Raw genomic sequence first — 13,859 nt, forward strand, 5'->3', positions numbered from 1 at the left:
TTTGATTTTACTTCTTTGTCAAGAATTTGCAGATGTTCCCTCGAGTATGCACTCCAGGTTGCTCAATCTGGGAACAAGGAGTGAGAGCAAGAAGAAGGTGTTTGGGCTTTTTACATCATCTTTTTTGATAATAAATGTTCTGTTATTTGAACAAAGAAAGGATGCTCTAAAAGCTGAGTAATTAACGCAGAGCTCAGACGGGTAGCAATATTCCAGTACCTGATGTAAAGCAGCATTATGTATTACATAAGATGCACGTGAACACACACATTCCCACAACCCATCCAGATAACAAGAGCCCTTGGCACAGGAGTGCATCCTGCATGCTGAAAAGTAAACACCCAGTCACGGTGCCAACTGCCCTCTTGTTACCAAGTTCAAGAGATGGCATCGTTCAAAAGAGTGACTGGTTCAACTCTGACAAATTGCACAGAAGGAAGAAAGTCAGCTTACTAGCGAAGGCACACGTTGGTGTAAGGCACGGTGCCTTTCACAGTAGCTGTACATACCCTACTGGAGGAAGCATTTCTGCAAGACTGTCATTTTGGAGGACTAAATAGAAGATGTAGTAAGATATCCAACTCTACCACAGGATGAAGTTTCATCATCCTGAACCACAGAGCAAAGCAGAGAGTAGTAGCCTCCTGCTAAAACTTCTCTCATGCAGGTATTACAGGGATGACTTTTTTGCCTTCCTTTTTTTAAAAAAAAAAATAAAAAACAACACTGAAAAGATGACCCTTTAGCAACACTGAAGAGTAAACCATATTTCTAGTAAACCCTCGCTGCAATACAGCCAGACGGCAGCCCACTTCTCCATTGTTATTTCCTCACTTACAAAAATTGCTGCACATCAGAGTTTCATCTTCCAGCACTTTGGACAGTTATTCCTGCAGCTACAGGAACATGCTCTGAGATTGCTCCCAGGCAGCTTTTTGAAGTTCTAATCAAACAAGAGAAAGCTCTAAACCTACACTTACTGTGCCTCCAGTTTGTTTCAATTCATGGGACCTTCCACGGTACCGCCTAAGGCTTGCCTTTCACGGGCTGTCACTTATCAGTAGTAGCTCTTCCATTTGGGACGGAAGACTGGGCATGAAACATTCACAGCATTCTCGCTGTTCCAATTGTACCACTGGCGCACCAGGTCTCTGCTGCTAAGGTGTACCTACTATCAGCTTAATTTCTATTTTTGTTAAAAACACATTTGCTAGGGCACCAAAGAGTGAGAGCCATACTCCAAGAAGTCAAGAGCAGAGCAGTAGGGATTACAGAACCAGAGAGCAGCTTCTCCACAGAATTAATCTCAATAAAGATAATTTTTGTCCCCTCACTATGTTTCTCATCCATAAGAGATTACGGCATCACCAACAGACAGGAACGTGGCAAAGGGAGTTTCAGGCGTTAATCTATCGCTAGCAAAAATTATTGACCCAGTGTGAAATATTGGTGCTTATCTCTAAGGGAGCCAGCAAATTAATCTCTCACAATAGCCTGACAGCTCTGCGAAGTGCATTGTGCATGCAAAAGGCACATCATGCAAAAAATCCCTTTCAATCACAGGTCAAAACAAAGCAGTACGTCAGACTTCTCTAACATCATCCCAGACAATTATTTCCACATTTCATACCTTATTCTATAAAAACTCTTAAAAAATATGGTCACTCCTCCCTAGTCATACATTTTCTCTCTGTGGCAGGCTAAAGGAACTACTACAAATAAACATTAGGGCAAAGTCCTCAAAGCAAAAAGACCTGAGGTACCGAGGGAAGCGCTGGTAACTCCTCCAGCAACCTAGCAAAAAGGATACAGAAGTTAATTCTTCCCTCACGTACACCTTCAACAAGCCAAACAATAATCCACACCGTGGACACCTCAAGCACGGCTTCTGCCCGCCCTCCACCCCCTCCATCCTTCCTGAACCTCAGCCAGCAGTGTCCATTTTGGACCGTGCACACAGAAATGCCCGCAGAGAAGAGGGGTTGTGGGAGCAGCTTCCAGAGCCCAGACAAGCTGCTTTAGCTGTGTTATGGAGAACAGACAGAGGGAGGCAGCCCTGGAGTTCGCTGCCTCACTGGGTCTGTTGCTGTGTCTCGGGTGGAAAGGCAGGGGGGTGGCACTGCTAGAAGCCTGCAAGAGCAGCTGCCTGCTCCACAGTGTCTAACTTTCTGCTCCCCTCCAGCACAAGAGAAAATCCTGGGACTTTCCAAGAGTGGTGTCTCCCTTCCACATGTATAACCCAGCAGTGTCCCAAGACCTCAAATCCAGATATACCATTTTTTAACGTAACGACCACTTCCATTCAAGTAACAGGTTTCAGTGCTGCAATTTTACTAAAGGATAGAAAAGCACCACAAACGAAAGAGAGTGTTGGAAGAGGCCATCCAACTCAACAAGCTCAACATACTTAGGTTATATACACTGACTGAGTTACCGTGGTACAACAAATAAACACTGGGTGAGTCAGGTCAAACGAACACACACAAACACTTAGCTTAGCCCAATTACAAAGTCAGACACCTTAATATAAGCCCTTTGTGGTGCCCATACCGTCTACTCCCAAACTGACATCATCTACACATTTTGTAAGTAGACTCTACTCCATCATCTAAATCACAGATGCCATTACTGACAAACCCAGGCATAGCAAGCTAGTAACGAAATCTACTTCAAATGTCTTTCCAGGTGATCCCTAATCCCTGTTGACTGCTCCACTGAACCATTTTTAATAAGTTTTGTTCCTGCAGTATGGTGACTTAAGGAAGATTCCACTTAAAAATAAAATAAAATAAAATCATATGTATGGCATTCAAAAGAACATCCTTCAAAACTTATACACTGCAAGTTGTATCACTCCTATCCCTTCCCTCCCTTATGCATCCAATTCATCTGTCAAGCATGAAGCAAACTAATCAACTTGATATAATTTTTTCCCTGACAAATCCATGTTGGTTGGCTGCCTTCCCTTATCTCATTATCTTCTACGTGTTTATAAACTGCGTCACAACTTTTACTATTATCCATGTAGCTGTGGGTAAGTCATGGCATAGCTGGAAAGAAACTCAACGTGGCCCCACAGAGAGCCCGACTGAATCAAACACAGCAGGCTCAGGTCTGAGAGGAATATAACCACAGAAGCAGTAAGTGCAAGCTAATAAGTTCTGCCAGTTCTTGCATGTCCTCGGAACTGGAAGAACAGGATGTATGAAGTGCCAAGGAAGTATTTCCTACATATGTATCTGAACAGCAGATCATGATACTAAAAAAACAGTCTTAAACAGATTCACAAAAAGTATGCATTCAACAGTTTGCTTGAAACTAACTGCTTTCCCCAAGAGGGAGACTAACGAGAGAGGAGATGAGCCTTTCATCTTTTTTTATCCTTCATAAAATCTAAACACAAAACATTGAAGGGAGGAAGGTATTCGCTATGAAAGAAAAAAAAAAAAAGCAAGCAAAAAAAGCCATCAGAACCCCTTGGGGACAGATTTTTTTTTTTTATCATTAATGAATAAAACATTGGAGCCTAAAGCAGCAGCACTGAGCTAGAATGAAAGCACTGATGCTGGCATGCAGGATTTCATGTGGAAGGATGTGTTTTGGGGTTTTTGTCTTTCTGTGTGCTTTTGTTAAATTAGAAGTGATGCCTCCCCCTTGAACATTTTACAAGTCCCAGTTTTATACTAGATAAGATAAAGATTGTAAGAACATATGAATAATTAAAGCTCTCCGTAAGAAACAGCACCACTTAAAAGAACAGTTGTTAAGCTCCACACACTCTGAGTGACACCAACTAGCATCTCCTTACTAACAGGTCTTTTACCACTGGGTCACTTCTTCACTTTCTGTATCTGTGATGTGCTGCTGCATTTTTTTCACTGGGTTTTTTCCCTTTTTGCTCCAAAAGGGTCTGTATGCTAAAGGGTATCCTAGCAAAGCCTGGTCATTACTCTTCAGCAGAGACATCTATGCTTTTAAAAAAAAGCTAACAGATTAAAAAACCTTTACAGTAACCAGGGAGGTTTAATAGATTTTAACTCAACTGCTCCTATGAAATTCACTTCTTGTTTCTTTGTTTAAGAGCACTTCAAAATGTCTACTTCCTCCCCCCAACCACTTCATCAGATTTAACATTCATTTTCATCAGCAAAATAAAGCATTACTCAATCTGATAGTTATACCAGCTTTTTCGACTTCACTAGTTAAGAAGAAATCCATCCGGTGATAAATCCACTTAATCCTCTTTAGCTTTATAAAAAATGTGAAAGTAAACTAGATTGAATATTCTACTTGCAAGAGGAAGCTTCTTGTAGGCCATAATATTTGTGGTAAGACTATACAGCTATTGGGAAAAACACTTGCAGCAAGCAGCCTACCCAGCTTGTACATAATCCAAAGAAACTAGGATATAAAACTGAAATACAAAGTCACTCGAAGCAAAAGTAGAGATAACATTACCTTCGTGTGGATAGAGAACAGACCTCTCCCAGCCTGTCATTCAACTGAACAGCAGGAGTATCCTTCTCTCAAAGTAAAAATGAGACACTTGAAAAACTCAAAAAATAATCATGTATTACAGTCTCATGTATTATGATCATTCTCACCTTTTTTTTTTTAAACCTATCAATTAAAACCTCCAAATTTAATGCAGCTTGACTCCGAGCACGCATCACACTGTGATCACCCAGCTATGTGTTTCTACAGCATTACATAGATAAACAAACCCCTAAATTTTGTCTGGGTAGAGTACTTATAAACTGACCATGTTCTGACAGTGCCTGAATTAACACTCTGGCTGCGACAGGCAAATGAACTGCTTCACACAAAATTTATTGAAGAAGGAGCTGATTACAAATCAAAAGGCAATTTCTGCAAAAGCTCTTAAGCACCCACATCACTAACCTCTACAGCATTCCTGGGATCAGGACAGATAGCTTCAGGAAAACAGGGCCCATTCCTTTCCGAGGTTCCTCTTCAACACCAAAGCTGTTCTTTCACTAGGTAAAGTAAAAGGGATAAAGGTTAGAACAGAAATGTGACAATAAAATCACAGAGGTCTGCCATTTTGAAATAGAAGAGCAGTCACTCCTAAGACAACTGGACTTTCACAAAACTAAGAAATCTTTTAAATAGCTCCTGGAAAAGGAACTGTGGCAAACTAGAACTTGACACACAGCATTAAGCTTAAACAAGCATTGTCTTTCCAATTAAATAATACTCACTGAGAGCACATGAACTGCTGCAAGAGTTGCTATAAAGTGCAAGCCCAGTAATTAATGCACTGGCAGGCTGTGATCAGCAAAAGCATCCCTCCGAGGAGCTCAGCCATTTCTCATCATTACAGCGGGGGAACAAGAACCAAGTTGCCTTGACCCCAGCCCAGCTGAGCAACTGTGAAGCTCCTCGATGCGCCTAACTTTCCCTGCCTCTCCACTAGTTTTTCTGCCTCTTTTTTTGGAGTTATAAAACGCTTATCCTAGAATTTGCAAGCAGACACGCAAAAGCCAACAAGGGGCAGTGAGTCTGAGCTGGCTTCAGCATGAGTCCGTTCCCGAGGACATTCTCCAGCTAACTCAAGGCAGGTGGCAGAGGCAGCAGAACCAACACTATTCACTGCTGGACCTGGCAAACAATTAGGTACCTCGGTGAAATGCTGCACCTTGGTTAATTAGCCATGAGATGGCAGACCATTATCATTCCTCTGATTCCCAGTCAGCCCCATTCAGCACTAGTTCAGGTGTTCCTACACTACACAGTACCTAAAGCAACCAGAAAAAGTTTGTAATACAATTCATATTGTTTATTGGTTTATTATTCTGTACATTTAAAGCAGTGGGGAAGATGGGGGTGGCGGGAATCAACACAGGTCAAAAAAAGCTGCACAGTATCAGGTCCCTTAGAAAGGCTTTGTGAGAGAGAGCACTAATGTGACAAACACGCTCAGAGAGATGGTGCACCACTTACTAGCAATAACAGATTTTGTCACAACGTTGTATGCACGAAAAAGAAACTTTCTGGCAAGTGCAAGAGTCAGCATTAACAGCTAAAGCAAACAGTCCTCTTCTATGACTGTAAAAGCGCCTGCTGCTCCCAGGGCAGAGAAGTAACAGCATATGCCATTTGAGACTCCCACAGTTTTTAAACTGCATTTATTTCGTTCTGAGACTAAGGGCCCTTGCTTGTTGAGTGAAGCCTGCTTTTAGAAAGAATATTATTTTAATCTAGGAAATTGGTAAAGGCATCCAAGCAACAAACTACAAAAACATTCCAACACCCCCCAGCACACAGTACGACCAGCTAACGAGTTCGATTTCCAGAGGGATCCATCCACTCACGCACTTCATGCACTCACCCCACTACCATCCTCAACAGCATCTCAGCTTCAGCTCACCTACCTCATACCCACAGGCCACACGGCATCCACTCACTGTTATTTGCTCCGGAGATTAGCTTCAGCAACCCACCTGCAGCAGTGACCACGACTAAACTAAACTACATAAACTCAGACCAGCAGATATCCTAGAATCCAGCCTCACGTGTGTCTCCACATCCAGGCCCACGATTTATGTGGTATCTTAAATGCTTCGGTGCCAGTGCTAAAGTCCGGGCTCAGCCCAGGCCTGGCCAACGTACCGCAGGCCCATGTTGCCACGCAGAATCGTCAAGGCCAGAGAACCACCCTACAGTATCCTCATCTCATTCAACGTGACAGGCTGTGGAAAGCCTTCATCCTCCCCTTCTACCTGTATTGTCTCCCCTCACTTTCATCTCATCGTCATGCAACTGGGGAAAAATAAGGAGTCAGCAGCCAGCACCAAATACTGCGTGTGTGTCCAGCATGTGAAACAGCAGAAGCTGGACCGCAAATCCCAGAAATGCAACAAGCAGCGTGAGCACTTTTATTTTTACTTCTACAGAAGCAAGTGAATATTTAAACTAAGAGGATAAACAAATGGTCCTTTTGTCATAGGAACAGTTACTGGGACTAGCTTGGCAGCAAACGTCAACACAAAAATGGAACTGTAGTTTCTGCCACCTTCAACTGCATTTCACTCTGTTAAGAACCTTTTTATCACCACCAACCTCTCAGGTCCAAAACAACAGATTACTATTTTTAAATACAGACAATGGAAGTCTCAGGTAGGGTCTCCACATCAGATCAAACTATGATTAAGCCAAGTTTCATTAACACCTACTGTATTTGCAAAACTCAAATGACCAGTTACACTACAAGTACTCAAAACCCACAAGGTTACTTGAGCAGAAATCAAAGGGTAGTATCGGCACCTTCTCCAGCTAAAGCTGTAAAAAACACCATTAGAAAGTAAAACCCAGGCTGCAACCTTGTGTTATTTACTTGGTCTAACAGAAACTAGGTGCAGTAAAAAGAATAAAGTTGTGGGAGCACCACGGAACCACACCTCCAGCTGGGTCTTCTGGGACCTGAACCATCAACCTTATCTCTATTCCCACAGTATACTTGGAATGCCTCGTCTCTAAACCTTGATTCCCTCACATGTATTCTACTTTCATATTTTAAGTTTGTTACGGTCACAATGGCTTCAGAAATACTTCATTAAAAGCATCTGCACAAAATGAGTTGTTTTGACTTGCAGTCTCAAAACCAATTAACGGGGCGGGGGGGGGGGGGGGGGGGGGGGGGCAGGAGGTGCTGTTTAAACACAGTTAACAAGAACTAAATGCCTGCCTTTGTGCCAAAAATAATCCACTCCTATTTTACTTACGTCAACCAATCTTTAGTACTCTCCAAGCTTAAATTCTCCCTGTGGTCATCAGCTGAGTTACCTAAAGTGGCTGCAAAGCCAACAGCACATCCTATTTATACTACAGTAATGAGGGGGAAAAAAAAAAAAAGATGTTTTCAGCCTTGAATATCCCAAAACACTGACATCCTCCAAAGAAATATAACTAAAATAAGTCACAAGACAGCTTAGTTTAAAACACACTGTCACAAACAGCAAAACTCTGGAAGCACCCAAGACAGTTCCAGCAACATCAGTGCCTCACATCCCCCACCAGCACCCCAGGCAGAAGTGGCAGCTAGTGTACGTTCTCCAACTATGCTGCACTCGGACGAAAACCACGCTGCAAGTTCTGAGAAAGGAGAACTGTTTCTGGTCAGTGCCAAGAGGGCGGCATAGCTTGGGTCCCTCCTGCTTAATCAAGTCTCCACTGTAAAGGAGAAACGCCTCTGGGAAACAGACCGGCATGTTAAATGCTGAGAACAAAACCCTTCCTCTTCATGCTTGAGGAAAAGGTCTGTGTTTTCCAAACAACCGAGACTCAAATTTACCTTTCCTAGAAGATGTCTTAGGGCATTCACCCTCTCTCCATCCCAAGTAGGTTTCTGACCCTCCAGAAGGACAGCGGAGCTCCTGGTGGCACGCAGGCACACAAGGGACTCCGTGGCCGCACTGCCTACGGGCCTCCTCACCACCTCTGTCCACTGAAAGGGTGCACGAAAACAGAAGTTCACCCTCAATCAGACTGCACCCTTCCAGACGCACGGTGTCTGGAGAAGACGTGGCACCTTGCTCTCTGGCTAACGGCTTTCCCATCTGCAGATCCCACGCTACCCAGAGGCTGCTGAAGCCCGGAATGGAAGAGAAGGGATTAAAAAGAACCAAAGAACCAAAGCAAAGAACCCATTTCATATTGGGTGTCTTCTCACAACCATTTCCAAAACACCTCAAGTGGCAGCTGCCTCATGAAAAAGTACATGCCAAGTAACAAACACAAGAGAGCTGCCACGTTTCCTCTTGCTGTGCAGGACAAACACCTTCAGCATTCCTCATCCACCAGAGCCCATCCGCACTGCTGTACGTGGGGCGGCGGGTGATGCAGCACACGCCAGCACAACTGAGAAGCCATGCTGCCAGCTCCCAGCTCTGCGTCACTTCATTTTCATGACCCACCACTGAACTCTGGCAGCAGCCACATCTATTATTTTCCAGAAATCAAGTGTCATTCAGAAAACAAGTTCCAGTCACCAAAAACACCCCCACCCATGGCTTACATAAAGCTCCCTGCTGCACTGAAGGGATTCTTTTGCTTCAAAGAGTTAGAACATGTAATTTGCAACTATTTTTTCAAAACATAATATCAGGGTGGCCAGCTTGAGCATGACCAATAAAAATCTAAGTGACACTTCACAGCAATCACCATCCAGTTTAAGTGACATTTTCTTTTTCAGACAAGTCCCAAACTACAGACATTTCCTGAAGAGTTTACTTAGGAAGTTTTTAATCACAAAATATTTTTCCATTAGATGAATAAAAGCTTTTTTCTTTTAAACTGCACAATACATTGGGTCAGCATATATTTTATAATAAATGCACTTTTTTATTATAAACAACTTTTTGATAAGAAAAAGGATATAGTCAACTGAACTTTGATTACTGCTTATCCAAATGTTGTTCTTCAGAATTGATGCTGATAAGTTTAAATCAGTTTCTAATAATATGTATGTATGACTTGAATAATTTCTCTTAGCTGTTTTTACTTCTTTGTCCTTATCATTTAGCTTGCTCGCTGCAACATAAAACATTTGCACTCCTGCATGCCACTAGGTATTCCACCAGGAATTTTAGTTAGGTCTCTATTTTTATTTCAACTGAGTATTTCAGTAGTTCTAGGCACCGTTTCTAGAGTTTAACAAATCAAATAAAATTGGATTGCTACCCTCACGAGACATCCCACAAAAAGTGCTGAACAACAGATCTTGGTGATCACAAACCACTTGGTTACTGCAAAGAAGCAAACTGATAAAGTAACATCATCAAATCTGCTTCTTCGTACGTCTCATTTCTGAAAAAGAAATACAAATGCTATGCAGACTTCCAACTTCACTGTTTTCCCCTCATTTAAGATATTTTGCAAGTATTCCCCTGTGGGTAAACTGTGTTTATCAAGTTTACACATACTACACTGGTGGCATCAGAATATAAAAAAATGAAAGCACTAAACGAGCATCAGTTTTCTTCTGTGCTACACACCACAGGTATCCAACAGAAACCTATTTCAGACCTAACCTGTCATTTTCCTACCTGTTTCTATGCTTTGCAAAGCTACAAAATTCATGTTATATCAAAGAGAAGTCAAGGAAGATGTTACATACAAGCAAAACTCCCATCAGTAGGAGCTGAACAGGGCATTGATGTTGGAAGCCCGAAACAGTTGTTGCTAGAAATTACAGTAATTGAGTGCTAGTACTTGCTCCATGTCTGACAGAGAAAATCCTGCTTCTAAGTGAAAAAAAAAAAAATCAGCGGGCTCATAAACATTACAGGACCCAAGCCTAATTTCTGCCTTTTCTAGTAGAGATGTGTGCTTAGCATGCATTCTCTGCATCACTGGTGACTTTCAGACGCACTACAAAGGACGTGAAGACAAAGCCCATCTTTAACCAGATGAGGCAAGCCGTCAGGACCATATCCCAGCAGGAGCTGATATCTGAATTCACACTGTCCACAACAATGAGAAATAAGTTAGGTAACATTTCTGCTGTACACATAATTTGAGAGAAGGAATACAAATGGGATAAATACCTCAAGTATCTCCAGCTATTTTAACAGTAGGATCAGGTTGAAAGAGCCAGATGTTTCCCTCTGACAAACAAAAAAACCCACCTTAAAACCCTTTAGTTTCTGGCTCCCTCCAAAGTCCTCTTTCTTTACTAGTAGTTTTCTACCCACTACTTCTACTAAACCAAGCTCTAGCTCTGTAAACCTGAACACAGGGACAAGAAAAGCCACCAAATCTATTTTCTTCAGTAAAGTTCGCAACTCCAGCAACCTGGGTACTTTCTTCTCCTCACAGGTATTACTGGATTCTTCTGCTTTTTGTTTTTTAAATTCAGCTATTGGCATTCTTGTCATAGTTCCAAATGATTGCATACTTCTAAGCAAAGACTCCATTAACCTCCTCATGCTCAAAAAAGATGAAGAAATAAATGCTTTAAGGCACACTCTTCACCTTCTTGTAGGTCAACCCTGGAGCTTCACAGTGGAAAACAGCAAAAATGACCCACACAAGTCCACTGGCACTTGTCACCACAGACTGCTTAAAAAATTTTCACCAACTATTGCTCCACTCGTCTTCAATTTCAAACAGAATACCACCACCCATAACTCTTGCTGGCCCCAACAGCAAGCATAACACAGCCTGGAAAGCAAGCAACACCAGGAAGATGATACCAGCTGGGGGTGGGGAGGGAACACCATCACACCTTAAACACAACTTTCTGGAGGTGGAGGGGGAAGATCTTATATGCAGTGATTTAAATTACAAATGGCTCTGCTTTACAACTAAGAAATTACGATTCAGGGCACGAAATTCTGCACAGATGATGGCCTGTCTCCAAGCTCCAGAAACACATGCAAGAACAGATAAGCACTGTAACCAGATGAAACCTCTACTTCTCACACATAATGACAATTTGAGCAGGCAATCCCATGCTAAAACAATGTGAATGCTTCAGTTTATATTCCCAAGACTTATCATGTTTAAAGACCACCAAAAAAAATAAGGGGTGGGGAAGGAGGAAAAAAAAAAAGATACCCTACTCTGTGAGACAACATGCCAAGCCCCATGCCAACCCTCAAAATGCAGATGTCTTCACACTCCACAGCAAAGGGGAGGACCCTCATGAAAGGGGTCATGGTGACAGACCATTACAGCTACCTCACTAGATACTGCTCTTCAATCTTGCTCCTTCCCATGAAGTCACCCAGGAGCTAAAAGCAACCAGTCTACAGAACCCCTGACAGATGATATTGCAGGCACCTGCACTCCTACACCTTTCAGACAATAGTCCCTTCCTACATGAAAAATTCTCATCTTCAATGGATTGTATTTCAGCCAGATTCTTGCCAACATAGCAAAGCGATGAGAAGATACATACATGCAAAGTGCCAAGCAGGTACAGTAAAAGGAGACAACACCCTAAAGAAACTGCTCGAGCTGCAGCTGCTTTCATGTCTCCTCCAGAAGCACCATATACACAGAGGCAGAACAGCACAAAAACTTCAACAACTTGGCACTGGGTAGAACTTAAAAGGAAGTGAAATTTAATTCCAACAACCCAAGCTTTTTTAAAGCAAGGCAATGAAAGTCAAGGCAATAACTCCAGTCTCATTTACCGCGGGCAGGCTCCGTTGGACAGCCCAAGTCGTGCCTCAGTGTTACCACGGTCATTTGGAAGAGTCAGGAAGACTTAATGCAACTCCTGATTTCTATGCCACTGGAAAGAAGCAGTGCTCCATAAACTGTGCATTTATGTAAAGTCAAGGACAAAATTAGACTGAAAAAAGAAAATTGTCATACACGCTTGATGTTACTTTGCTCTTTAATTACTTCCTAATTAAATTTGCATGCTTTGATAATATCTACTATTATAAGTTGATGCTCCAAATGGAAATAAATGCTAATTCCCCCTCCAAATGAACCATCAAAACCATGTACATTTAAATAGATTAGTAAAATTTATTTCAAGTTGTCTTCAGAATATTCTCATCTACTGTACTCAATCCTCACTTTACAGAAGTCTTTGCCAAGGATGCATTAATCCACAATCGCCCTGTAAACAATCTTCTGCTCTTTACAGCAAAAAAACACGCTTCTTGTAGAAATAAATCTCCATCTGTCAGCGTTAAACTCAAGATGCTCCCTATATAGATATGCTCAACTGACCTGAGGGTCACCTGTGACAAAATTTGATTAATTGCTTGATAAGAAGCATTACATAGACGTTTTCAAATTAAATAATCGGGTCTATGATTCCTATCATAAAAATACTGGATGTTGTTCACCTGTAAGTACAGAATGATACCGGCCTAACCTTTGCTCAGCACAGGGTCAGCTTAGCTCAGCTTGCTCAGAGGTCTAGGTGAGTTCTGAGCATCTCCAACAGTAGAAATCCCATTATGTCTTTGAAAAACCAACTCCAGTGTTTGCCTACCTTCACAGTGTAAATTTTTATCCTAGTTGTAATTTACCTTGTTGCTGCTTGTGTCCAGTGCCTCTCATCTTACCCCTGTGCATCTCCAAGAGGATAAGGATAGCCAAGCTTTCCAGAGTGGTCATCTCTTCTAAAACAAAGATTAGTGACCATATACATACTTTTTAAGTTGATCAAATACCAAAAGGCACGGCCCTTAACCAGATCAGTCAAACACACATTCAAATAGTGAGTCTGTATTGTTTATACAAGCTATTATTTTATTTATGAAAGAACAAAATAAGCCTTCACAAAGATACATAACGTTTTGCTTCACCAGATCAGAACTAGGATAACAGAGAGGGATCCTCTGTTTATTTCAGAAAGCTAATGCCTTGCTAGTGCTTTAGCTCTCCACAGGAATGAATCAAACCCTCTGGATACAGAGACAAGCCCTGATTATCTACATCACTGGTATCTAAAATTCTGAAATCCAAAGGTCAGACACCTCCCCGGAGGACAGATGCTCTGGCACCCCTAAGCTACCTTGATTATATTTGGAGGCTTGCAACATGATTTTAAGTACTACGTTCAATTTTCTCAGCCGTGAGGGGACAGTTATTTGTTTCTTTTATGAAGTGTGTAAAGTTGTTCCAAATAATACACTCAAAAGTAAAGATTTTTCCCTCTTAATTAGTGTCTACATGCTAGGTTGTTCAATATAGCTATGTGCACTGATGTTATATTGCATAATGTAATCAATATATCACTACGCTATCCCTGTCATTAATTCCAAGCTCATACTCATTTTTATTTACTTTAATTAATCACAAAGTTACAGTTTCCTAACAAGGACCGAAGGCTGACCTATATTAAAAGGTGCCACAGGCTATAGGCAAAC

The 13,859-nt window shown here is 41.8% G+C and overlaps 1 protein-coding gene across 5 annotated transcripts in view; it reads right to left on the reverse strand.

Moving 5' to 3' along the window:
• The window catches only part of WDFY3 (WD repeat and FYVE domain containing 3), a 180,353-nt gene that overhangs the window by 139,380 nt on the left and 27,114 nt on the right, over positions 1–13,859 (reverse strand). For all 5 annotated transcript variants that reach the window (XM_074905929.1, XM_074905926.1, XM_074905927.1 and 2 more), the window contains exon 2: positions 4,903–4,997. The gene's annotated coding sequence lies outside the window, so the exon portion shown is untranslated. The remainder of the gene's footprint in view (positions 1–4,902; positions 4,998–13,859) is intronic.

This window comes from Athene noctua, chromosome 4 (assembly GCF_965140245.1).
Source record: "Athene noctua chromosome 4, bAthNoc1.hap1.1, whole genome shotgun sequence".
NCBI classification, from domain to species: domain Eukaryota; kingdom Metazoa; phylum Chordata; class Aves; order Strigiformes; family Strigidae; genus Athene; species Athene noctua.